This window comes from Hyla sarda, unplaced genomic scaffold, assembly GCF_029499605.1.
Source record: "Hyla sarda isolate aHylSar1 unplaced genomic scaffold, aHylSar1.hap1 scaffold_2084, whole genome shotgun sequence".
Taxonomy (NCBI): Eukaryota; Metazoa; Chordata; class Amphibia; order Anura; family Hylidae; genus Hyla; species Hyla sarda.
Genome location: NW_026608749.1, coordinates 15982 through 42514, shown reverse-complemented (window position 1 = coordinate 42514; position 26533 = coordinate 15982). Strand labels below are relative to the sequence as shown.

At 45.3% G+C, this 26533-nt stretch overlaps 9 non-coding genes and 3 pseudogenes across 9 annotated transcripts; all 12 read left to right on the top strand.

The window, feature by feature from the left end:
- Positions 1-2103: 2103 nt before the first annotated feature.
- LOC130318910 (U2 spliceosomal RNA) lies at positions 2104-2279 on the top strand (annotated as a pseudogene).
- Positions 2280-4364: 2085 nt separating this feature from the next.
- Positions 4365-4555, top strand: LOC130318898 (U2 spliceosomal RNA). The gene has a single exon (XR_008865328.1). It is a non-coding gene; the product is annotated as a U2 spliceosomal RNA (small nuclear RNA).
- A 2077-nt stretch (positions 4556-6632) lies between these two features.
- Positions 6633-6823, top strand: LOC130318897 (U2 spliceosomal RNA). Its single transcript, XR_008865327.1, has one exon. It is a non-coding gene; the product is annotated as a U2 spliceosomal RNA (small nuclear RNA).
- A 2101-nt stretch (positions 6824-8924) lies between these two features.
- Positions 8925-9115, top strand: LOC130318896 (U2 spliceosomal RNA). The gene has a single exon (XR_008865326.1). It is a non-coding gene; the product is annotated as a U2 spliceosomal RNA (small nuclear RNA).
- Positions 9116-11194: 2079 nt separating this feature from the next.
- LOC130318895 (U2 spliceosomal RNA) lies at positions 11195-11385 on the top strand. Its single transcript, XR_008865325.1, has one exon. It is a non-coding gene; the product is annotated as a U2 spliceosomal RNA (small nuclear RNA).
- A 2084-nt stretch (positions 11386-13469) lies between these two features.
- Positions 13470-13660, top strand: LOC130318894 (U2 spliceosomal RNA). The gene has a single exon (XR_008865324.1). It is a non-coding gene; the product is annotated as a U2 spliceosomal RNA (small nuclear RNA).
- Positions 13661-15738: 2078 nt separating this feature from the next.
- On the top strand, positions 15739-15929 carry LOC130318893 (U2 spliceosomal RNA). The gene has a single exon (XR_008865323.1). It is a non-coding gene; the product is annotated as a U2 spliceosomal RNA (small nuclear RNA).
- Positions 15930-18019: 2090 nt separating this feature from the next.
- LOC130318913 (U2 spliceosomal RNA) lies at positions 18020-18179 on the top strand (annotated as a pseudogene).
- A 694-nt stretch (positions 18180-18873) lies between these two features.
- LOC130318912 (U2 spliceosomal RNA) lies at positions 18874-19052 on the top strand (annotated as a pseudogene).
- Positions 19053-21129: 2077 nt separating this feature from the next.
- On the top strand, positions 21130-21320 carry LOC130318905 (U2 spliceosomal RNA). The gene has a single exon (XR_008865334.1). It is a non-coding gene; the product is annotated as a U2 spliceosomal RNA (small nuclear RNA).
- Positions 21321-23390: 2070 nt separating this feature from the next.
- Positions 23391-23581, top strand: LOC130318916 (U2 spliceosomal RNA). The gene has a single exon (XR_008865341.1). It is a non-coding gene; the product is annotated as a U2 spliceosomal RNA (small nuclear RNA).
- Positions 23582-25660: 2079 nt separating this feature from the next.
- Positions 25661-25851, top strand: LOC130318915 (U2 spliceosomal RNA). Its single transcript, XR_008865340.1, has one exon. It is a non-coding gene; the product is annotated as a U2 spliceosomal RNA (small nuclear RNA).
- The last annotated feature ends 682 nt before the right edge of the window (positions 25852-26533 follow it).

Sequence of the window (26533 nt, the reverse complement as noted above, 5' to 3'; positions counted from 1 at the left end):
TACCTGAACTTTTAAGCACTTTTAAGAGTTTTTTAAATGGTAAAACACCTGGTTCGGATGGGTTGCCAGTTGAATTTTATCTGTGTTTTTGGTCCATTTTAAAAGATGATCTTTTAGGTATTTTTAACTGTGCTTTTAAATCTGAGATTTTACCTGCGTCCTGGAGAGATGGTGTTGTTACTCTGATTTTTAAAAAAGGAGACATCTCTAAATTAGAAAATTGGAGGCCTATTACCCTGCTAAATACAGACTATAAGGTTTTAGCAAAAATTTTAGCAAATAGGCTCAAGCAGGTAATTGCTAAGGTTATACACAGTGACCAAGTATGCGGAGTACCTGGAAGGAAAATAAGTGATCATCTAAACCTTGTAAAAGATGTTTTATGGTATCAGAAACAATGTGATCAGAAATTGGCAATTTTATCCTTGGATTTTCAAAAGGCTTATGACCGTGTTTCTCATGATTTTTTATGGTTGGTTTTAAAGAAAATGAATTTTCCTGATTTTATTGTTGGAAAAATTGCACTTTTATATAAAAACTGTTTTAGTCGTATTTTAATTAACGGTTTTTTATCCCAAGAGGTATGTTTACAGTCTGGGGTGAAACAGGGGTGCCCCCTATCACCCATTCTTTTCATATGTGCAATAGAACCTCTGTTGAATGTTTTGAGAAAAGATAAGCTCATTAGAGGAGTGCCAATCCCTGGAAGTGGAGGACAGAGCGTAAAGACGATAGCATACATGGATGATGTTAATATTCTATGTTCAGATGAACCATCCCTGAAACGTGCTATCAGACAGACAGAATTTTTTTGTGAGGGCTCTGGCTTCAAATTAAATAAAAATAAATCTGATTGCTTTGCAATAGGGAATTGGGGCAATACGGAGGTGAATGTGCAATATGATAAAATCAAAATCTTGGGTGTCATCTTTGACAATGAAAATAATGGAGAGGAAAGCTGGTCCATCGTCAAAGAGAAAGTGCAAAAGAAAATAAGTTTTTGGAAAATGAGGAAATTAACAATAGAAGGAAAAGTACTGATAATGAAAGCTTTGTTGCTACCTATCATGCTATATTTAAGCTTGGTTTTCCCACCGAGTGAACGCACCTTAAAGTTTTTAAACAAGATTTGCTTTCATTTTTTATGGGGGTCTAAAATGGATAAACTCAGAAGAGATGTAATGATGAAGACAAAGAAATTGGGGGGTAAGGATGTGCCTGATTTAAAAAGGTTTTTATATATTCACTTTTTTTCTATGTGTTTTAATGGCTTGCAAAGAAACTGTTATTGGTCTTATTTTTTAAAATATGCTGCAGGTCACATTTTTAGAAAAAGAAAGTGGATAACCTTACCTTTAACGTCCCCAATCTTATTTATTCCCCCAGCGCACTATGTGGTTTTAGAAAAGATTATTCGTATTTATGGCATTGCTAATTTTAGTCAAGAAATTTGTAGTAATGCACGAAAATTAGTTCCTGAAATCAGGAAGATAGAACAGATTTGCTTAATATCTAATTATTCCACTGAGAAATCTCTAAGAGTTTGGAGGATGGTGAATATGGGATTCTTATCTAATGACTTAAAAGATCTGGCCTGGCAGATAGCACATCAATGTTTGCCTACCAGAGAATTCCAACACAGAAGAGGATTGTGTCGTAGTGCAAAGTGCCCGAGAATGGGGTGTCCTAGTGAGGAAACAGTTTTACACATTTTTTGGAACTGTTTTTACGCCCAAGAGATATGGCATTTGATAGGACCCTTACTAAAATTCATTTCTGATCTTAATTTTTTAAATCATGAAGTTATTTTATATGGATTTTATAATGTTTTATCTGTGGAGAAGTCTCGGGTTTTGTGGATTAGTATAAATTGTATTAAAATTGCACTATGGAAGACGAGGAATATTCTTCTTTTTAAAAGAGACACTATTACCTCTAAAGATTGTGTTCGCCTAGCTCTTAGTGAGATGTATGTTTTCTATTTATTGGATAAAAAAAGATTAGGTCACAAAGTGGCTAAAAGTCTTTGGAATCTACATCTGTGGAATATGCTTTTAGCAGACTAAGTGTAATCTGGACTGCGTAAGGTCTTTTAGTCTAAGAATATTATATCTAAAAGTAAAAAATCTGTTCTTATCAGTTTAATATCTGATACGTCCCCTATCTGGGGACCATATATTAAATGGATTTTTGAGAACGGGGGCCGATTTCGAAGCTTGCTTCCGTCGCCCTATGCATTGACCCGATATGGCAGTATCTTCGGGTACAGTGCACCACCCCCTTACAGGGTTAAAAAGAAAGATTCCTACTTTCATTGCTACCTGCTTGCTGGCTAGCCAGCTAGCCAGCCCTGTGGGCCTTGCTGCTGCAGCCAAAAAACAAAAGGTGGTGTTGCTGCTGCTGCTGCTTCTGCTGCTTCTGCTTGTGTCTGGCCGCTGTTGGAGCGTCCAGGCACAGGACTTCTGCTGCTGCTGACTAAATGGCCTCCTTAATTGGATCATTTGAGTAGCCAGCACACCTGTGCAGGTAGGGCATGACATGATAGGCAGCTGCCTTGATAGCGGGTGGGTGCTGAATGTTCCTAATTGACAAAATAAGATTAATGCTTATGAAGAAATATAAAATCTCATCCCTTCCCCAATATCGCGCCACACCCCTACCCCTTAATTCCCTGGTTGAACTTGATGGACATATGTCTTTTTTCGACCGTACTAACTATGTAACTATGTAACATAACATGGGGGGGGGGGTCTCCTGGCTGTTCACACAGGTGTGTCATTGCTGTACATTGACCATGCATTGCTTCTGTGGTATTGCAAAGGCAAAGACAAATGCTTCCAGCCATCCATTGCACTAATGGATTGGTCATCAGCTGGCTGTCTATGTCCCGCATCAATATAGACCAAAGTACAGAGGGTTAGGCTATGCTATTGTGCACCTACCTGATGCATCAGAAGGTGCGAGGCCCTTGCTAAATTCTGTGCACAGACTTTGAGATCTATACTTTAGACTGTATCTAAACCTGCTCCAACATGGACTGACATTCTGGCCTACTTTCAGCCGATGCGACTTGTCTGTCGCTGAACAGTCGCTTTTTATGTATTCAGCACCTATGTATAATGTTGTAAAAATGCTCTAGAAGCTAAAGTCGCAGAAATGTCACACATATTTGGCCTGCAACTTTCTGTGCGACAAATTCAGACAGGAAAAATCAGTATAAATCCTTAGAAAATTATCCCCCAGTGTCTCCATCTGCTGGCGGTATTGAATAAGCATTGCTGCACTGATGGGGTATGCATTAGACGAAAAAAAAGAAGAAAAAGAAGAATAATACGCCCAGAAAAGAGGCGAAAAGGAGAAAAACGTAAAAAAACGTGAAAAAAAAGTAAGAGGAAGAGAAGGGAAAAAAAGGTGGAAATGGGTTTAAAAGTGATTTCGGCGGAGAAATATATATATATATATATATATATATATATATATATATATATATACGCGCACACACACACATATATATAAACGTATTCTCCGTTGAGATATTGCAGCCGCTGCTGTGTCCAGGCCCAGGAGCCTTAGCACTGTGCTGTGATGTCACTCAATACCACTGACATCACTAGGTGTAAACAACATCTCTCCTTTGCTGTGTATGTGACTATGGAGCTGTTTGGTGATGTCGTCTATTACGGCCTTCATAGAAGCAACAGGAGATTGTTGCATCCATCTAGAACCCTCAGAACTACAGTGCTATGATGTCACTCACTTCCACAGGCCTTGCAGAGTGTAAACAACAACAACCCAGCTTTGTTGTGTATGTAACCATAGGGATTTGTGATGTCACCTAGAACCTTCACAGCAGCGACAGCTTTATGAGGAGCATCAGCACTGCTCTGCCTGAGCAGAACCATCACCGCCATAGGTTGTCAAATAACCCGGATTTAACCCACACAGGTAAGTCCAATGGGGTGCAGGCATGTCCTCTATGCTTACAGCTTCCCGTGGGTGTTGGTTTGATACCGTTTGGGGACAGCCAAGGAGGCATCTGCAGGCAACAAAGGTAGGTGTGTGCTTGTGTGTGTGTTTCCTATGCAGATCCTAAGCCCAGTGTCACATGCAAGTAGGAGGAGTAAGAAGGGTTCCTGGCAAATCCGGGTTATGGATTGCATTTAAAAAGGCCCCGTGGGAGTGCAATGGGCCCCTGTCTTGCTGCTTAGCAATAATGGTATGGGTTTAGGTTTTGCTGTGTGTACTGGTGGTTGACTGCCCCCCAGCCCAGAGTGTGCATGGAAAATTGTCTGGCAGCCTCCCTGACAGCAAGCAGTGATAGTGCCCATGAAGGGGACCTTGTTGGGCCCGCCCCTTTCACGGTTATCGCTTCTCGGCCTTTTGGCTAAGATCAAGTGTAGTATCTGTTCTTATCAGTTTAATATCTGATACGTCCCCTATCTGGGGACCATATATTAAATGGATTTTTGAGAACGGGGGCCGATTTCGAAGCTTGCTTCCGTCGCCCTATGCATTGACCCGATATGGCAGTATCTTCGGGTACAGTGCACCACCCCCTTACAGGGTTAAAAAGAAAGATTCCTACTTTCATTGCTACCTGCTTGCTGGCTAGCCAGCTAGCCAGCCCTGTGGGCCTTGCTGCTGCAGCCAAAAAACAAAAGGTGGTGCTGCTGCTGCTGCTGCTTCTGCTGCTTCTGCTTGTGTCTGGCCGCTGTTGGAGCGTCCAGGCACAGGACTTCTGCTGCTGCTGACTAAATGGCCTCCTTAATTGGATCATTTGAGTAGCCAGCACACCTGTGCAGGTAGGGCATGACATGATAGGCAGCTGCCTTGATAGCGGGTGGGTGCTGAATGTTCCTAATTGACAAAATAAGATTAATGCTTATGAAGAAATATAAAATCTCATCCCTTCCCCAATATCGCGCCACACCCCTACCCCTTAATTCCCTGGTTGAACTTGATGGACATATGTCTTTTTTCGACCGTACTAACTATGTAACTATGTAACATAACATGGGGGGGGGGGTCTCCTGGCTGTTCACACAGGTGTGTCATTGCTGTACATTGACCATGCATTGCTTCTGTGGTATTGCAAAGGCAAAGACAAATGCTTCCAGCCATCCATTGCACTAATGGATTGGTCATCAGCTGGCTGTCTATGTCCCGCATCAATATAGACCAAAGTACAGAGGGTTAGGCTATGCTATTGTGCACCTACCTGATGCATCAGAAGGTGCGAGGCCCTTGCTAAATTCTGTGCACAGACTTTGAGATCTATACTTTAGACTGTATCTAAACCTGCTCCAACATGGACTGACATTCTGGCCTACTTTCAGCCGATGCGACTTGTCTGTCGCTGAACAGTCGCTTTTTATGTATTCAGCACCTATGTATAATGTTGTAAAAATGCTCTAGAAGCTAAAGTCGCAGAAATGTCACACATATTTGGCCTGCAACTTTCTGTGCGACAAATTCAGACAGGAAAAATCAGTATAAATCCTTAGAAAATTATCCCCCAGTGTCTCCATCTGCTGGCGGCATTGAATAAGCATTGCTGCACTGATGGGGTATGCATTAGACGAAAAAAAAGAAGAAAAAGAAGAATAATACGCCCAGAAAAGAGGCGAAAAGGAGAAAAACGTAAAAAAACGTGAAAAAAAAGTAAGAGGAAGAGAAGGGAAAAAAAGGTGGAAATGGGTTTAAAAGTGATTTCGGCGGAGAAATATATATATATATATATATATATATATATATATATACGCGCACACACACACATATATATAAACGTATTCTCCGTTGAGATATTGCAGCCGCTGCTGTGTCCAGGCCCAGGAGCCTTAGCACTGTGCTGTGATGTCACTCAATACCACTGACATCACTAGGTGTAAACAACATCTCTCCTTTGCTGTGTATGTGACTATGGAGCTGTTTGGTGATGTCGTCTATTACGGCCTTCATAGAAGCAACAGGAGATTGTTGCATCCATCTAGAACCCTCAGAACTACAGTGCTATGATGTCACTCACTTCCACAGGCCTTGCAGAGTGTAAACAACAACAACCCAGCTTTGTTGTGTATGTAACCATAGGGATTTGTGATGTCACCTAGAACCTTCACAGCAGCGACAGCTTTATGAGGAGCATCAGCACTGCTCTGCCTGAGCAGAACCATCACCGCCATAGGTTGTCAAATAACCCAGATTTAACCCACACAGGTAAGTCCAATGGGGTGCAGGCATGTCCTCTATGCTTACAGCTTCCCGTGGGTGTTGGTTTGATACCGTTTGGGGACAGCCAAGGAGGCATCTGCAGGCAACAAAGGTAGGTGTGTGCTTGTGTGTGTGTTTCCTATGCAGATCCTAAGCCCAGTGTCACATGCAAGTAGGAGGAGTAAGAAGGGTTCCTGGCAAATCCGGGTTATGGATTGCATTTAAAAAGGCCCCGTGGGAGTGCAATGGGCCCCTGTCTTGCTGCTTAGCAATAATGGTATGGGTTTAGGTTTTGCTGTGTGTACTGGTGGTTGACTGCCCCCCAGCCCAGAGTGTGCATGGAAAATTGTCTGGCAGCCTCCCTGACAGCAAGCAGTGATAGTGCCCATGAAGGGGACCTTGTTGGGCCCGCCCCTTTCACGGTTATCGCTTCTCGGCCTTTTGGCTAAGATCAAGTGTAGTATCTGTTCTTATCAGTTTAATATCTGATACGTCCCCTATCTGGGGACCATATATTAAATGGATTTTTGAGAACGGGGGCCGATTTCGAAGCTTGCTTCCGTCGCCCTATGCATTGACCCGATATGGCAGTATCTTCGGGTACAGTGCACCACCCCCTTACAGGGTTAAAAAGAAAGATTCCTACTTTCATTGCTACCTGCTTGCTGGCTAGCCAGCTAGCCAGCCCTGTGGGCCTTGCTGCTGCAGCCAAAAAACAAAAGGTGGTGCTGCTGCTGCTGCTGCTTCTGCTGCTTCTGCTTGTGTCTGGCCGCTGTTGGAGCGTCCAGGCACAGGACTTCTGCTGCTGCTGACTAAATGGCCTCCTTAATTGGATCATTTGAGTAGCCAGCACACCTGTGCAGGTAGGGCATGACATGATAGGCAGCTGCCTTGATAGCGGGTGGGTGCTGAATGTTCCTAATTGACAAAATAAGATTAATGCTTATGAAGAAATATAAAATCTCATCCCTTCCCCAATATCGCGCCACACCCCTACCCCTTAATTCCCTGGTTGAACTTGATGGACATATGTCTTTTTTCGACCGTACTAACTATGTAACTATGTAACATAACATGGGGGGGGGGGTCTCCTGGCTGTTCACACAGGTGTGTCATTGCTGTACATTGACCATGCATTGCTTCTGTGGTATTGCAAAGGCAAAGACAAATGCTTCCAGCCATCCATTGCACTAATGGATTGGTCATCAGCTGGCTGTCTATGTCCCGCATCAATATAGACCAAAGTACAGAGGGTTAGGCTATGCTATTGTGCACCTACCTGATGCATCAGAAGGTGCGAGGCCCTTGCTAAATTCTGTGCACAGACTTTGAGATCTATACTTTAGACTGTATCTAAACCTGCTCCAACATGGACTGACATTCTGGCCTACTTTCAGCCGATGCGACTTGTCTGTCGCTGAACAGTCGCTTTTTATGTATTCAGCACCTATGTATAATGTTGTAAAAATGCTCTAGAAGCTAAAGTCGCAGAAATGTCACACATATTTGGCCTGCAACTTTCTGTGCGACAAATTCAGACAGGAAAAATCAGTATAAATCCTTAGAAAATTATCCCCCAGTGTCTCCATCTGCTGGCGGTATTGAATAAGCATTGCTGCACTGATGGGGTATGCATTAGACGAAAAAAAAGAAGAAAAAGAAGAATAATACGCCCAGAAAAGAGGCGAAAAGGAGAAAAACGTAAAAAAACGTGAAAAAAAAGTAAGAGGAAGAGAAGGGAAAAAAAGGTGGAAATGGGTTTAAAAGTGATTTCGGCGGAGAAATATATATATATATATATATATATATCTATATATATATATATATATATATATATATATATACGCGCACACACACACATATATATAAACGTATTCTCCGTTGAGATATTGCAGCCGCTGCTGTGTCCAGGCCCAGGAGCCTTAGCACTGTGCTGTGATGTCACTCAATACCACTGACATCACTAGGTGTAAACAACATCTCTCCTTTGCTGTGTATGTGACTATGGAGCTGTTTGGTGATGTCGTCTATTATGGCCTTCATAGAAGCAACAGGAGATTGTTGCATCCATCTAGAACCCTCAGAACTACAGTGCTATGATGTCACTCACTTCCACAGGCCTTGCAGAGTGTAAACAACAACAACCCAGCTTTGTTGTGTATGTAACCATAGGGATTTGTGATGTCACCTAGAACCTTCACAGCAGCGACAGCTTTATGAGGAGCATCAGCACTGCTCTGCCTGAGCAGAACCATCACCGCCATAGGTTGTCAAATAACCCGGATTTAACCCACACAGGTAAGTCCAATGGGGTGCAGGCATGTCCTCTATGCTTACAGCTTCCCGTGGGTGTTGGTTTGATACCGTTTGGGGACAGCCAAGGAGGCATCTGCAGGCAACAAAGGTAGGTGTGTGCTTGTGTGTGTGTTTCCTATGCAGATCCTAAGCCCAGTGTCACATGCAAGTAGGAGGAGTAAGAAGGGTTCCTGGCAAATCCGGGTTATGGATTGCATTTAAAAAGGCCCCGTGGGAGTGCAATGGGCCCCTGTCTTGCTGCTTAGCAATAATGGTATGGGTTTAGGTTCTGCTGTGTGTACTGGTGGTTGACTGCCCCCCAGCCCAGAGTGTGCATGGAAAATTGTCTGGCAGCCTCCCTGACAGCAAGCAGTGATAGTGCCCATGAAGGGGACCTTGTTGGGCCCGCCCCTTTCACGGTTATCGCTTCTCGGCCTTTTGGCTAAGATCAAGTGTAGTATCTGTTCTTATCAGTTTAATATCTGATACGTCCCCTATCTGGGGACCATATATTAAATGGATTTTTGAGAACGGGGGCCGATTTCGAAGCTTGCTTCCGTCGCCCTATGCATTGACCCGATATGGCAGTATCTTCGGGTACAGTGCACCACCCCCTTACAGGGTTAAAAAGAAAGATTCCTACTTTCATTGCTACCTGCTTGCTGGCTAGCCAGCTAGCCAGCCCTGTGGGCCTTGCTGCTGCAGCCAAAAAACAAAAGGTGGTGCTGCTGCTGCTGCTGCTTCTGCTGCTTCTGCTTGTGTCTGGCCGCTGTTGGAGCGTCCAGGCACAGGACTTCTGCTGCTGCTGACTAAATGGCCTCCTTAATTGGATCATTTGAGTAGCCAGCACACCTGTGCAGGTAGGGCATGACATGATAGGCAGCTGCCTTGATAGCGGGTGGGTGCTGAATGTTCCTAATTGACAAAATAAGATTAATGCTTATGAAGAAATATAAAATCTCATCCCTTCCCCAATATCGCGCCACACCCCTACCCCTTAATTCCCTGGTTGAACTTGATGGACATATGTCTTTTTTCGACCGTACTAACTATGTAACTATGTAACATAACATGGGGGGGGGGGGGGGTCTCCTGGCTGTTCACACAGGTGTGTCATTGCTGTACATTGACCATGCATTGCTTCTGTGGTATTGCAAAGGCAAAGACAAATGCTTCCAGCCATCCATTGCACTAATGGATTGGTCATCAGCTGGCTGTCTATGTCCCGCATCAATATAGACCAAAGTACAGAGGGTTAGGCTATGCTATTGTGCACCTACCTGATGCATCAGAAGGTGCGAGGCCCTTGCTAAATTCTGTGCACAGACTTTGAGATCTATACTTTAGACTGTATCTAAACCTGCTCCAACATGGACTGACATTCTGGCCTACTTTCAGCCGATGCGACTTGTCTGTCGCTGAACAGTCGCTTTTTATGTATTCAGCACCTATGTATAATGTTGTAAAAATGCTCTAGAAGCTAAAGTCGCAGAAATGTCACACATATTTGGCCTGCAACTTTCTGTGCGACAAATTCAGACAGGAAAAATCAGTATAAATCCTTAGAAAATTATCCCCCAGTGTCTCCATCTGCTGGCGGTATTGAATAAGCATTGCTGCACTGATGGGGTATGCATTAGACGAAAAAAAAGAAGAAAAAGAAGAATAATACGCCCAGAAAAGAGGCGAAAAGGAGAAAAACGTAAAAAAACGTGAAAAAAAAGTAAGAGGAAGAGAAGGGAAAAAAAGGTGGAAATGGGTTTAAAAGTGATTTCGGCGGAGAAATATATATATATATATATATATATATATATATATACGCGCACACACACACATATATATAAACGTATTCTCCGTTGAGATATTGCAGCCGCTGCTGTGTCCAGGCCCAGGAGCCTTAGCACTGTGCTGTGATGTCACTCAATACCACTGACATCACTAGGTGTAAACAACATCTCTCCTTTGCTGTGTATGTGACTATGGAGCTGTTTGGTGATGTCGTCTATTATGGCCTTCATAGAAGCAACAGGAGATTGTTGCATCCATCTAGAACCCTCAGAACTACAGTGCTATGATGTCACTCACTTCCACAGGCCTTGCAGAGTGTAAACAACAACAACCCAGCTTTGTTGTGTATGTAACCAAAGGGATTTGTGATGTCACCTAGAACCTTCACAGCAGCGACAGCTTTATGAGGAGCATCAGCACTGCTCTGCCTGAGCAGAACCATCACCGCCATAGGTTGTCAAATAACCCGGATTTAACCCACACAGGTAAGTCCAATGGGGTGCAGGCATGTCCTCTATGCTTACAGCTTCCCGTGGGTGTTGGTTTGATACCGTTTGGGGACAGCCAAGGAGGCATCTGCAGGCAACAAAGGTAGGTGTGTGCTTGTGTGTGTGTTTCCTATGCAGATCCTAAGCCCAGTGTCACATGCAAGTAGGAGGAGTAAGAAGGGTTCCTGGCAAATCCGGGTTATGGATTGCATTTAAAAAGGCCCCGTGGGAGTGCAATGGGCCCCTGTCTTGCTGCTTAGCAATAATGGTATGGGTTTAGGTTCTGCTGTGTGTACTGGTGGTTGACTGCCCCCCAGCCCAGAGTGTGCATGGAAAATTGTCTGGCAGCCTCCCTGACAGCAAGCAGTGATAGTGCCCATGAAGGGGACCTTGTTGGGCCCGCCCCTTTCACGGTTATCGCTTCTCGGCCTTTTGGCTAAGATCAAGTGTAGTATCTGTTCTTATCAGTTTAATATCTGATACGTCCCCTATCTGGGGACCATATATTAAATGGATTTTTGAGAACGGGGGCCGATTTCGAAGCTTGCTTCCGTCGCCCTATGCATTGACCCGATATGGCAGTATCTTCGGGTACAGTGCACCACCCCCTTACAGGGTTAAAAAGAAAGATTCCTACTTTCATTGCTACCTGCTTGCTGGCTAGCCAGCTAGCCAGCCCTGTGGGCCTTGCTGCTGCAGCCAAAAAACAAAAGGTGGTGCTGCTGCTGCTGCTGCTTCTGCTGCTTCTGCTTGTGTCTGGCCGCTGTTGGAGCGTCCAGGCACAGGACTTCTGCTGCTGCTGACTAAATGGCCTCCTTAATTGGATCATTTGAGTAGCCAGCACACCTGTGCAGGTAGGGCATGACATGATAGGCAGCTGCCTTGATAGCGGGTGGGTGCTGAATGTTCCTAATTGACAAAATAAGATTAATGCTTATGAAGAAATATAAAATCTCATCCCTTCCCCAATATCGCGCCACACCCCTACCCCTTAATTCCCTGGTTGAACTTGATGGACATATGTCTTTTTTCGACCGTACTAACTATGTAACTATGTAACATAACATGGGGGGGGGGGGTCTCCTGGCTGTTCACACAGGTGTGTCATTGCTGTACATTGACCATGCATTGCTTCTGTGGTATTGCAAAGGCAAAGACAAATGCTTCCAGCCATCCATTGCACTAATGGATTGGTCATCAGCTGGCTGTCTATGTCCCGCATCAATATAGACCAAAGTACAGAGGGTTAGGCTATGCTATTGTGCACCTACCTGATGCATCAGAAGGTGCGAGGCCCTTGCTAAATTCTGTGCACAGACTTTGAGATCTATACTTTAGACTGTATCTAAACCTGCTCCAACATGGACTGACATTCTGGCCTACTTTCAGCCGATGCGACTTGTCTGTCGCTGAACAGTCGCTTTTTATGTATTCAGCACCTATGTATAATGTTGTAAAAATGCTCTAGAAGCTAAAGTCGCAGAAATGTCACACATATTTGGCCTGCAACTTTCTGTGCGACAAATTCAGACAGGAAAAATCAGTATAAATCCTTAGAAAATTATCCCCCAGTGTCTCCATCTGCTGGCGGTATTGAATAAGCATTGCTGCACTGATGGGGTATGCATTAGACGAAAAAAAAGAAGAAAAAGAAGAATAATACGCCCAGAAAAGAGGCGAAAAGGAGAAAAACGTAAAAAAACGTGAAAAAAAAGTAAGAGGAAGAGAAGGGAAAAAAAGGTGGAAATGGGTTTAAAAGTGATTTCGGCGGAGAAATATATATATATATATATATATATATATATATATATATATATACGCGCACACACACACATATATATAAACGTATTCTCCGTTGAGATATTGCAGCCGCTGCTGTGTCCAGGCCCAGGAGCCTTAGCACTGTGCTGTGATGTCACTCAATACCACTGACATCACTAGGTGTAAACAACATCTCTCCTTTGCTGTGTATGTGACTATGGAGCTGTTTGGTGATGTCGTCTATTATGGCCTTCATAGAAGCAACAGGAGATTGTTGCATCCATCTAGAACCCTCAGAACTACAGTGCTATGATGTCACTCACTTCCACAGGCCTTGCAGAGTGTAAACAACAACAACCCAGCTTTGTTGTGTATGTAACCATAGGGATTTGTGATGTCACCTAGAACCTTCACAGCAGCGACAGCTTTATGAGGAGCATCAGCACTGCTCTGCCTGAGCAGAACCATCACCGCCATAGGTTGTCAAATAACCCGGATTTAACCCACACAGGTAAGTCCAATGGGGTGCAGGCATGTCCTCTATGCTTACAGCTTCCCGTGGGTGTTGGTTTGATACCGTTTGGGGACAGCCAAGGAGGCATCTGCAGGCAACAAAGGTAGGTGTGTGCTTGTGTGTGTGTTTCCTATGCAGATCCTAAGCCCAGTGTCACATGCAAGTAGGAGGAGTAAGAAGGGTTCCTGGCAAATCCGGGTTATGGATTGCATTTAAAAAGGCCCCGTGGGAGTGCAATGGGCCCCTGTCTTGCTGCTTAGCAATAATGGTATGGGTTTAGGTTCTGCTGTGTGTACTGGTGGTTGACTGCCCCCCAGCCCAGAGTGTGCATGGAAAATTGTCTGGCAGCCTCCCTGACAGCAAGCAGTGATAGTGCCCATGAAGGGGACCTTGTTGGGCCCGCCCCTTTCACGGTTATCGCTTCTCGGCCTTTTGGCTAAGATCAAGTGTAGTATCTGTTCTTATCAGTTTAATATCTGATACGTCCCCTATCTGGGGACCATATATTAAATGGATTTTTGAGAACGGGGGCCGATTTCGAAGCTTGCTTCCGTCGCCCTATGCATTGACCCGATATGGCAGTATCTTCGGGTACAGTGCACCACCCCCTTACAGGGTTAAAAAGAAAGATTCCTACTTTCATTGCTACCTGCTTGCTGGCTAGCCAGCTAGCCAGCCCTGTGGGCCTTGCTGCTGCAGCCAAAAAACAAAAGGTGGTGCTGCTGCTGCTGCTGCTTCTGCTGCTTCTGCTTGTGTCTGGCCGCTGTTGGAGCGTCCAGGCACAGGACTTCTGCTGCTGCTGACTAAATGGCCTCCTTAATTGGATCATTTGAGTAGCCAGCACACCTGTGCAGGTAGGGCATGACATGATAGGCAGCTGCCTTGATAGCGGGTGGGTGCTGAATGTTCCTAATTGACAAAATAAGATTAATGCTTATGAAGAAATATAAAATCTCATCCCTTCCCCAATATCGCGCCACACCCCTACCCCTTAATTCCCTGGTTGAACTTGATGGACATATGTCTTTTTTCGACCGTACTATGTAACTATGTAACATAACATGGGGGGGGGGGGTCTCCTGGCTGTTCACACAGGTGTGTCATTGCTGTACATTGACCATGCATTGCTTCTGTGGTATTGCAAAGGCAAAGACAAATGCTTCCAGCCATCCATTGCACTAATGGATTGGTCATCAGCTGGCTGTCTATGTCCCGCATCAATATAGACCAAAGTACAGAGGGTTAGGCTATGCTATTGTGCACCTACCTGATGCATCAGAAGGTGCGAGGCCCTTGCTAAATTCTGTGCACAGACTTTGAGATCTATGCTTTAGACTGTATCTAAACCTGCTCCAACATGGACTGACATTCTGGCCTACTTTCAGCCGATGCGACTTGTCTGTCGCTGAACAGTCGCTTTTTATGTATTCAGCACCTATGTATAATGTTGTAAAAATGCTCTAGAAGCTAAAGTCGCAGAAATGTCACACATATTTGGCCTGCAACTTTCTGTGCGACAAATTCAGACAGGAAAAATCAGTATAAATCCTTAGAAAATTATCCCCCAGTGTCTCCATCTGCTGGCGGTATTGAATAAGCATTGCTGCACTGATGGGGTATGCATTAGACGAAAAAAAAGAAGAAAAAGAAGAATAATACGCCCAGAAAAGAGGCGAAAAGGAGAAAAACGTAAAAAAACGTGAAAAAAAAGTAAGAGGAAGAGAAGGGAAAAAAAGGTGGAAATGGGTTTAAAAGTGATTTCGGCGGAGAAATATATATATATATATATATATATATATATATATATATATACGCGCACACACACACATATATATAAACGTATTCTCCGTTGAGATATTGCAGCCGCTGCTGTGTCCAGGCCCAGGAGCCTTAGCACTGTGCTGTGATGTCACTCAATACCACTGACATCACTAGGTGTAAACAACATCTCTCCTTTGCTGTGTATGTGACTATGGAGCTGTTTGGTGATGTCGTCTATTATGGCCTTCATAGAAGCAACAGGAGATTGTTGCATCCATCTAGAACCCTCAGAACTACAGTGCTATGATGTCACTCACTTCCACAGGCCTTGCAGAGTGTAAACAACAACAACCCAGCTTTGTTGTGTATGTAACCATAGGGATTTGTGATGTCACCTAGAACCTTCACAGCAGCGACAGCTTTATGAGGAGCATCAGCACTGCTCTGCCTGAGCAGAACCATCACCGCCATAGGTTGTCAAATAACCCGGATTTAACCCACACAGGTAAGTCCAATGGGGTGCAGGCATGTCCTCTATGCTTACAGCTTCCCGTGGGTGTTGGTTTGATACCGTTTGGGGACAGCCAAGGAGGCATCTGCAGGCAACAAAGGTAGGTGTGTGCTTGTGTGTGTGTTTCCTATGCAGATCCTAAGCCCAGTGTCACATGCAAGTAGGAGGAGTAAGAAGGGTTCCTGGCAAATCCGGGTTATGGATTGCATTTAAAAAGGCCCCGTGGGAGTGCAATGGGCCCCTGTCTTGCTGCTTAGCAATAATGGTATGGGTTTAGGTTCTGCTGTGTGTACTGGTGGTTGACTGCCCCCCAGCCCAGAGTGTGCATGGAAAATTGTCTGGCAGCCTCCCTGACAGCAAGCAGTGATAGTGCCCATGAAGGGGACCTTGTTGGGCCCGCCCCTTTCACGGTTATCGCTTCTCGGCCTTTTGGCTAAGATCAAGTGTAGTATCTGTTCTTATCAGTTTAATATCTGATACGTCCCCTATCTGGGGACCATATATTAAATGGATTTTTGAGAACGGGGGCCGATTTCGAAGCTTGCTTCCGTCGCCCTATGCATTGACCCGATATGGCAGTATCTTCGGGTACAGTGCACCACCCCCTTACAGGGTTAAAAAGAAAGATTCCTACTTTCATTGCTACCTGCTTGCTGGCTAGCCAGCTAGCCAGCCCTGTGGGCCTTGCTGCTGCAGCCAAAAAACAAAAGGTGGTGCTGCTGCTGCTGCTGCTTCTGCTGCTTCTGCTTGTGTCTGGCCGCTGTTGGAGCGTCCAGGCACAGGACTTCTGCTGCTGCTGACTAAATGGCCTCCTTAATTGGATCATTTGAGTAGCCAGCACACCTGTGCAGGTAGGGCATGACATGATAGGCAGCTGCCTTGATAGCGGGTGGGTGCTGAATGTTCCTAATTGACAAAATAAGATTAATGCTTATGAAGAAATATAAAATCTCATCCCTTCCCCAATATCGCGCCACACCCCTACCCCTTAATTCCCTGGTTGAACTTGATGGACATATGTCTTTTTTCGACCGTACTAACTATGTAACTATGTAACATAACATGGGGGGGGGGGGGGTCTCCTGGCTGTTCACACAGGTGTGTCATTGCTGTACATTGACCATGCATTGCTTCTGTGGTATTGCAAAGGCAAAGACAAATGCTTCCAGCCATCCATTGCACTAATGGATTGGTCATCAGCTGGCTGTCTATGTCCCGCATCAATATAGACCAAAGTACAGAGGGTTAGGCTATGCTATTGTGCACCTACCTGATGCATCAGAAGGTGCGAGGCCCTTGCTAAATTCTGTGCACAGACTTTGAGATCTATACTTTAGACTGTATCTAAACCTGCTCCAACATGGACTGACATTCTGGCCTACTTTCAGCCGATGCGACTTGTCTGTCGCTGAACAGTCGCTTTTTATGTATTCAGCACCTATGTATAATGTTGTAAAAATGCTCTAGAAGCTAAAGTCGCAGAAATGTCACACATATTTGGCCTGCAACTTTCTGTGCGACAAATTCAGACAGGAAAAATCAGTATAAATCCTTAGAAAATTATCCCCCAGTGTCTCCATCTGCTGGCGGTATTGAATAAGCATTGCTGCACTGATGGGGTATGCATTAGACGAAAAAAAAGAAGAAAAAGAAGAATAATACGCCCAGAAAAGAGGCGAAAAGGAGAAAAACGTAAAAAAACGTGAAAAAAAAGTAAGAGGAAGAGAAGGGAAAAAAAGGTGGAAATGGGTTTAAAAGTGATTTCGGCGGAGAAATATATATATATATATATATATATATATATATATATATATATATATACGCGCACACACACACATATATATAAACGTATTCTCCGTTGAGATATTGCAGCCGCTGCTGTGTCCAGGCCCAGGAGCCTTAGCACTGTGCTGTGATGTCACTCAATACCACTGACATCACTAGGTGTAAACAACATCTCTCCTTTGCTGTGTATGTGACTATGGAGCTGTTTGGTGATGTCGTCTATTATGGCCTTCATAGAAGCAACAGGAGATTGTTGCATCCATCTAGAACCCTCAGAACTACAGTGCTATGATGTCACTCACTTCCACAGGCCTTGCAGAGTGTAAACAACAACAACCCAGCTTTGTTGTGTATGTAACCATAGGGATTTGTGATGTCACCTAGAACCTTCACAGCAGCGACAGCTTTATGAGGAGCATCAGCACTGCTCTGCCTGAGCAGAACCATCACCGCCATAGGTTGTCAAATAACCCGGATTTAACCCACACAGGTAAGTCCAATGGGGTGCAGGCATGTCCTCTATGCTTACAGCTTCCCGTGGGTGTTGGTTTGATACCGTTTGGGGACAGCCAAGGAGGCATCTGCAGGCAACAAAGGTAGGTGTGTGCTTGTGTGTGTGTTTCCTATGCAGATCCTAAGCCCAGTGTCACATGCAAGTAGGAGGAGTAAGAAGGGTTCCTGGCAAATCCGGGTTATGGATTGCATTTAAAAAGGCCCCGTGGGAGTGCAATGGGCCCCTGTCTTGCTGCTTAGCAATAATGGTATGGGTTTAGGTTCTGCTGTGTGTACTGGTGGTTGACTGCCCCCCAGCCCAGAGTGTGCATGGAAAATTGTCTGGCAGCCTCCCTGACAGCAAGCAGTGATAGTGCCCATGAAGGGGACCTTGTTGGGCCCGCCCCTTTCACGGTTATCGCTTCTCGGCCTTTTGGCTAAGATCAAGTGTAGTATCTGTTCTTATCAGTTTTCATGCTGGTGGGGATGGGTGCTGCATGGAGGATGCAGGTGTACCAGGGCTTTCCGGGGCTGGTTCTGAGGAATCAGCTCGACGGCTGCCCCGATGTGACCTGTTCCCTCCGGGTCTCGCCATGAGGCTGAGAGGGTCTAGAGCCGAGGTACTTTGTGCCTCGGGGAGTGGTGACCCCGAGGTGCCGAAACTCACTGGGAGAATAGGCTCACTGAGTTGAAGCACGGGCACCATAATCTCTTCACCTTGTGGCACTCACCTCTTGATTCCCGGCCTTCTGGCTAGGATCAGAGAAATTTTTATAGATCCGGCCGGATGTCCGGGCAGTATATCTGCACACATTCACTTATTTATTTTTTTTTTTGTCTCACTGTGTCACTTTTTGCGTGTTGTGTGTTCACAGGATTTGTCAGGATGCGGTAGCCCTTCTGGGTGTCCCTCCTGGCGGTCTAGGGGAGGTGTGTGTGGCCATTAGGTTCCGCACCTCCCTGCAAACACCCCGGGTACTCCTGCTTTGGCAGGGTACCTACCGTAATTGGCTCTGCGGGCAGATACCTTGGCTAACGCCAAGGGGGATGCCGGGAGCATTTGTGGTCCCCTAGTAGCTTCGGCGAAAAGGGACATCGAACCTGGAACCTCGCAGGTACCTTTTGGTCCGGAGGCGAAGGGTAAGGTTTGTTGGGGGGCCTCTCTCCTATCGGAGAAGGGCTTGCGATAGACCGCATCCTTTGTGCACGTTTTTTTTAGTGTAACACGTTTGCACTTTTTCTTGCACTTTGGGTGAATCGAAAGCACGTTCCTCGGCTTTAGATAAAAAAAAAAAAATCTGTTCTTATCAGTTTAATATCTGATACGTCCCCTATCTGGGGACCATATATTAAATGGATTTTTGAGAACGGGGGCCGATTTCGAAGCTTGCTTCCGTCGCCCTATGCATTGACCCGATATGGCAGTATCTTCGGGTACAGTGCACCACCCCCTTACAGGGTTAAAAAGAAAGATTCCTACTTTCATTGCTACCTGCTTGCTGGCTAGCCAGCTAGCCAGCCCTGTGGGCCTTGCTGCTGCAGCCAAAAAACAAAAGGTGGTGCTGCTGCTGCTTCTGCTGCTTCTGCTTGTGTCTGGCCGCTGTTGGAGCGTCCAGGCACAGGACTTCTGCTGCTGCTGACTAAATGGCCTCCTTAATTGGATCATTTGAGTAGCCAGCACACCTGTGCAGGTAGGGCATGACATGATAGGCAGCTGCCTTGATAGCGGGTGGGTGCTGAATGTTCCTAATTGACAAAATAAGATTAATGCTTATGAAGAAATATAAAATCTCATCCCTTCCCCAATATCGCGCCACACCCCTACCCCTTAATTCCCTGGTTGAACTTGATGGACATATGTCTTTTTTCGACCGTACTATGTAACTATGTAACATAACATGGGGGGGGGGGTCTCCTGGCTGTTCACACAGGTGTGTCATTGCTGTACATTGACCATGCATTGCTTCTGTGGTATTGCAAAGGCAAAGACAAATGCTTCCAGCCATCCATTGCACTAATGGATTGGTCATCAGCTGGCTGTCTATGTCCCGCATCAATATAGACCAAAGTACAGAGGGTTAGGCTATGCTATTGTGCACCTACCTGATGCATCAGAAGGTGCGAGGCCCTTGCTAAATTCTGTGCACAGACTTTGAGATCTATGCTTTAGACTGTATCTAAACCTGCTCCAACATGGACTGACATTCTGGCCTACTTTCAGCCGATGCGACTTGTCTGTCGCTGAACAGTCGCTTTTTATGTATTCAGCACCTATGTATAATGTTGTAAAAATGCTCTAGAAGCTAAAGTCGCAGAAATGTCACACATATTTGGCCTGCAACTTTCTGTGCGACAAATTCAGACAGGAAAAATCAGTATAAATCCTTAGAAAATTATCCCCCAGTGTCTCCATCTGCTGGCGGTATTGAATAAGCATTGCTGCACTGATGGGGTATGCATTAGACGAAAAAAAAGAAGAAAAAGAAGAATAATACGCCCAGAAAAGAGGCGAAAAGGAGAAAAACGTAAAAAAACGTGAAAAAAAAGTAAGAGGAAGAGAAGGGAAAAAAAGGTGGAAATGGGTTTAAAAGTGATTTCGGCGGAGAAATATATATATATATATATATATATATATATATATATATATATATATACGCGCACACACACACATATATATAAACGTATTCTCCGTTGAGATATTGCAGCCGCTGCTGTGTCCAGGCCCAGGAGCCTTAGCACTGTGCTGTGATGTCACTCAATACCACTGACATCACTAGGTGTAAACAACATCTCTCCTTTGCTGTGTATGTGACTATGGAGCTGTTTGGTGATGTCGTCTATTATGGCCTTCATAGAAGCAACAGGAGATTGTTGCATCCATCTAGAACCCTCAGAACTACAGTGCTATGATGTCACTCACTTCCACAGGCCTTGCAGAGTGTAAACAACAACAACCCAGCTTTGTTGTGTATGTAACCATAGGGATTTGTGATGTCACCTAGAACCTTCACAGCAGCGACAGCTTTATGAGGAGCATCAGCACTGCTCTGCCTGAGCAGAACCATCACCGCCATAGGTTGTCAAATAACCCGGATTTAACCCACACAGGTAAGTCCAATGGGGTGCAGGCATGTCCTCTATGCTTACAGCTTCCCGTGGGTGTTGGTTTGATACCGTTTGGGGACAGCCAAGGAGGCATCTGCAGGCAACAAAGGTAGGTGTGTGCTTGTGTGTGTGTTTCCTATGCAGATCCTAAGCCCAGTGTCACATGCAAGTAGGAGGAGTAAGAAGGGTTCCTGGCAAATCCGGGTTATGGATTGCATTTAAAAAGGCCCCGTGGGAGTGCAATGGGCCCCTGTCTTGCTGCTTAGCAATAATGGTATGGGTTTAGGTTCTGCTGTGTGTACTGGTGGTTGACTGCCCCCCAGCCCAGAGTGTGCATGGAAAATTGTCTGGCAGCCTCCCTGACAGCAAGCAGTGATAGTGCCCATGAAGGGGACCTTGTTGGGCCCGCCCCTTTCACGGTTATCGCTTCTCGGCCTTTTGGCTAAGATCAAGTGTAGTATCTGTTCTTATCAGTTTAATATCTGATACGTCCCCTATCTGGGGACCATATATTAAATGGATTTTTGAGAACGGGGGCCGATTTCGAAGCTTGCTTCCGTCGCCCTATGCATTGACCCGATATGGCAGTATCTTTGGGTACAGTGCACCACCCCCTTACAGGGTTAAAAAGAAAGATTCCTACTTTCATTGCTACCTGCTTGCTGGCTAGCCAGCTAGCCAGCCCTGTGGGCCTTGCTGCTGCAGCCAAAAAACAAAAGGTGGTGCTGCTGCTGCTGCTGCTTCTGCTTGTGTCTGGCCGCTGTTGGAGCGTCCAGGCACAGGACTTCTGCTGCTGCTGACTAAATGGCCTCCTTAATTGGATCATTTGAGTAGCCAGCACACCTGTGCAGGTAGGGCATGACATGATAGGCAGCTGCCTTGATAGCGGGTGGGTGCTGAATGTTCCTAATTGACAAAATAAGATTAATGCTTATGAAGAAATATAAAATCTCATCCCTTCCCCAATATCGCGCCACACCCCTACCCCTTAATTCCCTGGTTGAACTTGATGGACATATGTCTTTTTTCGACCGTACTAACTATGTAACTATGTAACATAACATGGGGGGGGGGGTCTCCTGGCTGTTCACACAGGTGTGTCATTGCTGTACATTGACCATGCATTGCTTCTGTGGTATTGCAAAGGCAAAGACAAATGCTTCCAGCCATCCATTGCACTAATGGATTGGTCATCAGCTGGCTGTCTATGTCCCGCATCAATATAGACCAAAGTACAGAGGGTTAGGCTATGCTATTGTGCACCTACCTGATGCATCAGAAGGTGCGAGGCCCTTGCTAAATTCTGTGCACAGACTTTGAGATCTATACTTTAGACTGTATCTAAACCTGCTCCAACATGGACTGACATTCTGGCCTACTTTCAGCCGATGCGACTTGTCTGTCGCTGAACAGTCGCTTTTTATGTATTCAGCACCTATGTATAATGTTGTAAAAATGCTCTAGAAGCTAAAGTCGCAGAAATGTCACACATATTTGGCCTGCAACTTTCTGTGCGACAAATTCAGACAGGAAAAATCAGTATAAATCCTTAGAAAATTATCCCCCAGTGTCTCCATCTGCTGGCGGTATTGAATAAGCATTGCTGCACTGATGGGGTATGCATTAGACGAAAAAAAAGAAGAAAAAGAAGAATAATACGCCCAGAAAAGAGGCGAAAAGGAGAAAAACGTAAAAAAACGTGAAAAAAAAGTAAGAGGAAGAGAAGGGAAAAAAAGGTGGAAATGGGTTTAAAAGTGATTTCGGCGGAGAAATATATATATATATATATATATATATATATATATATATACGCGCACACACACACATATATATAAACGTATTCTCCGTTGAGATATTGCAGCCGCTGCTGTGTCCAGGCCCAGGAGCCTTAGCACTGTGCTGTGATGTCACTCAATACCACTGACATCACTAGGTGTAAACAACATCTCTCCTTTGCTGTGTATGTGACTATGGAGCTGTTTGGTGATGTCGTCTATTATGGCCTTCATAGAAGCAACAGGAGATTGTTGCATCCATCTAGAACCCTCAGAACTACAGTGCTATGATGTCACTCACTTCCACAGGCCTTGCAGAGTGTAAACAACAACAACCCAGCTTTGTTGTGTATGTAACCATAGGGATTTGTGATGTCACCTAGAACCTTCACAGCAGCGACAGCTTTATGAGGAGCATCAGCACTGCTCTGCCTGAGCAGAACCATCACCGCCATAGGTTGTCAAATAACCCGGATTTAACCCACACAGGTAAGTCCAATGGGGTGCAGGCATGTCCTCTATGCTTACAGCTTCCCGTGGGTGTTGGTTTGATACCGTTTGGGGACAGCCAAGGAGGCATCTGCAGGCAACAAAGGTAGGTGTGTGCTTGTGTGTGTGTTTCCTATGCAGATCCTAAGCCCAGTGTCACATGCAAGTAGGAGGAGTAAGAAGGGTTCCTGGCAAATCCGGGTTATGGATTGCATTTAAAAAGGCCCCGTGGGAGTGCAATGGGCCCCTGTCTTGCTGCTTAGCAATAATGGTATGGGTTTAGGTTCTGCTGTGTGTACTGGTGGTTGACTGCCCCCCAGCCCAGAGTGTGCATGGAAAATTGTCTGGCAGCCTCCCTGACAGCAAGCAGTGATAGTGCCCATGAAGGGGACCTTGTTGGGCCCGCCCCTTTCACGGTTATCGCTTCTCGGCCTTTTGGCTAAGATCAAGTGTAGTATCTGTTCTTATCAGTTTAATATCTGATACGTCCCCTATCTGGGGACCATATATTAAATGGATTTTTGAGAACGGGGGCCGATTTCGAAGCTTGCTTCCGTCGCCCTATGCATTGACCCGATATGGCAGTATCTTCGGGTACAGTGCACCACCCCCTTACAGGGTTAAAAAGAAAGATTCCTACTTTCATTGCTACCTGCTTGCTGGCTAGCCAGCTAGCCAGCCCTGTGGGCCTTGCTGCTGCAGCCAAAAAACAAAAGGTGGTGCTGCTGCTGCTGCTGCTTCTGCTGCTTCTGCTTGTGTCTGGCCGCTGTTGGAGCGTCCAGGCACAGGACTTCTGCTGCTGCTGACTAAATGGCCTCCTTAATTGGATCATTTGAGTAGCCAGCACACCTGTGCAGGTAGGGCATGACATGATAGGCAGCTGCCTTGATAGCGGGTGGGTGCTGAATGTTCCTAATTGACAAAATAAGATTAATGCTTATGAAGAAATATAAAATCTCATCCCTTCCCCAATATCGCGCCACACCCCTACCCCTTAATTCCCTGGTTGAACTTGATGGACATATGTCTTTTTTCGACCGTACTATGTAACTATGTAACATAACATGGGGGGGGGGGTCTCCTGGCTGTTCACACAGGTGTGTCATTGCTGTACATTGACCATGCATTGCTTCTGTGGTATTGCAAAGGCAAAGACAAATGCTTCCAGCCATCCATTGCACTAATGGATTGGTCATCAGCTGGCTGTCTATGTCCCGCATCAATATAGACCAAAGTACAGAGGGTTAGGCTATGCTATTGTGCACCTACCTGATGCATCAGAAGGTGCGAGGCCCTTGCTAAATTCTGTGCACAGACTTTGAGATCTATGCTTTAGACTGTATCTAAACCTGCTCCAACATGGACTGACATTCTGGCCTACTTTCAGCCGATGCGACTTGTCTGTCGCTGAACAGTCGCTTTTTATGTATTCAGCACCTATGTATAATGTTGTAAAAATGCTCTAGAAGCTAAAGTCGCAGAAATGTCACACATATTTGGCCTGCAACTTTCTGTGCGACAAATTCAGACAGGAAAAATCAGTATAAATCCTTAGAAAATTATCCCCCAGTGTCTCCATCTGCTGGCGGTATTGAATAAGCATTGCTGCACTGATGGGGTATGCATTAGACGAAAAAAAAGAAGAAAAAGAAGAATAATACGCCCAGAAAAGAGGCGAAAAGGAGAAAAACGTAAAAAAACGTGAAAAAAAAGTAAGAGGAAGAGAAGGGAAAAAAAGGTGGAAATGGGTTTAAAAGTGATTTCGGCGGAGAAATATATATATATATATATATATATATATATATATATATATATACGCGCACACACACACATATATATAAACGTATTCTCCGTTGAGATATTGCAGCCGCTGCTGTGTCCAGGCCCAGGAGCCTTAGCACTGTGCTGTGATGTCACTCAATACCACTGACATCACTAGGTGTAAACAACATCTCTCCTTTGCTGTGTATGTGACTATGGAGCTGTTTGGTGATGTCGTCTATTATGGCCTTCATAGAAGCAACAGGAGATTGTTGCATCCATCTAGAACCCTCAGAACTACAGTGCTATGATGTCACTCACTTCCACAGGCCTTGCAGAGTGTAAACAACAACAACCCAGCTTTGTTGTGTATGTAACCATAGGGATTTGTGATGTCACCTAGAACCTTCACAGCAGCGACAGCTTTATGAGGAGCATCAGCACTGCTCTGCCTGAGCAGAACCATCACCGCCATAGGTTGTCAAATAACCCGGATTTAACCCACACAGGTAAGTCCAATGGGGTGCAGGCATGTCCTCTATGCTTACAGCTTCCCGTGGGTGTTGGTTTGATACCGTTTGGGGACAGCCAAGGAGGCATCTGCAGGCAACAAAGGTAGGTGTGTGCTTGTGTGTGTGTTTCCTATGCAGATCCTAAGCCCAGTGTCACATGCAAGTAGGAGGAGTAAGAAGGGTTCCTGGCAAATCCGGGTTATGGATTGCATTTAAAAAGGCCCCGTGGGAGTGCAATGGGCCCCTGTCTTGCTGCTTAGCAATAATGGTATGGGTTTAGGTTCTGCTGTGTGTACTGGTGGTTGACTGCCCCCCAGCCCAGAGTGTGCATGGAAAATTGTCTGGCAGCCTCCCTGACAGCAAGCAGTGATAGTGCCCATGAAGGGGACCTTGTTGGGCCCGCCCCTTTCACGGTTATCGCTTCTCGGCCTTTTGGCTAAGATCAAGTGTAGTATCTGTTCTTATCAGTTTAATATCTGATACGTCCCCTATCTGGGGACCATATATTAAATGGATTTTTGAGAACGGGGGCCGATTTCGAAGCTTGCTTCCGTCGCCCTATGCATTGACCCGATATGGCAGTATCTTCGGGTACAGTGCACCACCCCCTTACAGGGTTAAAAAGAAAGATTCCTACTTTCATTGCTACCTGCTTGCTGGCTAGCCAGCTAGCCAGCCCTGTGGGCCTTGCTGCTGCAGCCAAAAAACAAAAGGTGGTGCTGCTGCTGCTGCTTCTGCTGCTTCTGCTTGTGTCTGGCCGCTGTTGGAGCGTCCAGGCACAGGACTTCTGCTGCTGCTGACTAAATGGCCTCCTTAATTGGATCATTTGAGTAGCCAGCACACCTGTGCAGGTAGGGCATGACATGATAGGCAGCTGCCTTGATAGCGGGTGGGTGCTGAATGTTCCTAATTGACAAAATAAGATTAATGCTTATGAAGAAATATAAAATCTCATCCCTTCCCCAATATCGCGCCACACCCCTACCCCTTAATTCCCTGGTTGAACTTGATGGACATATGTCTTTTTTCGACCGTACTAACTATGTAACTATGTAACATAACATGGGGGGGGGGGTCTCCTGGCTGTTCACACAGGTGTGTCATTGCTGTACATTGACCATGCATTGCTTCTGTGGTATTGCAAAGGCAAAGACAAATGCTTCCAGCCATCCATTGCACTAATGGATTGGTCATCAGCTGGCTGTCTATGTCCCGCATCAATATAGACCAAAGTACAGAGGGTTAGGCTATGCTATTGTGCACCTACCTGATGCATCAGAAGGTGCGAG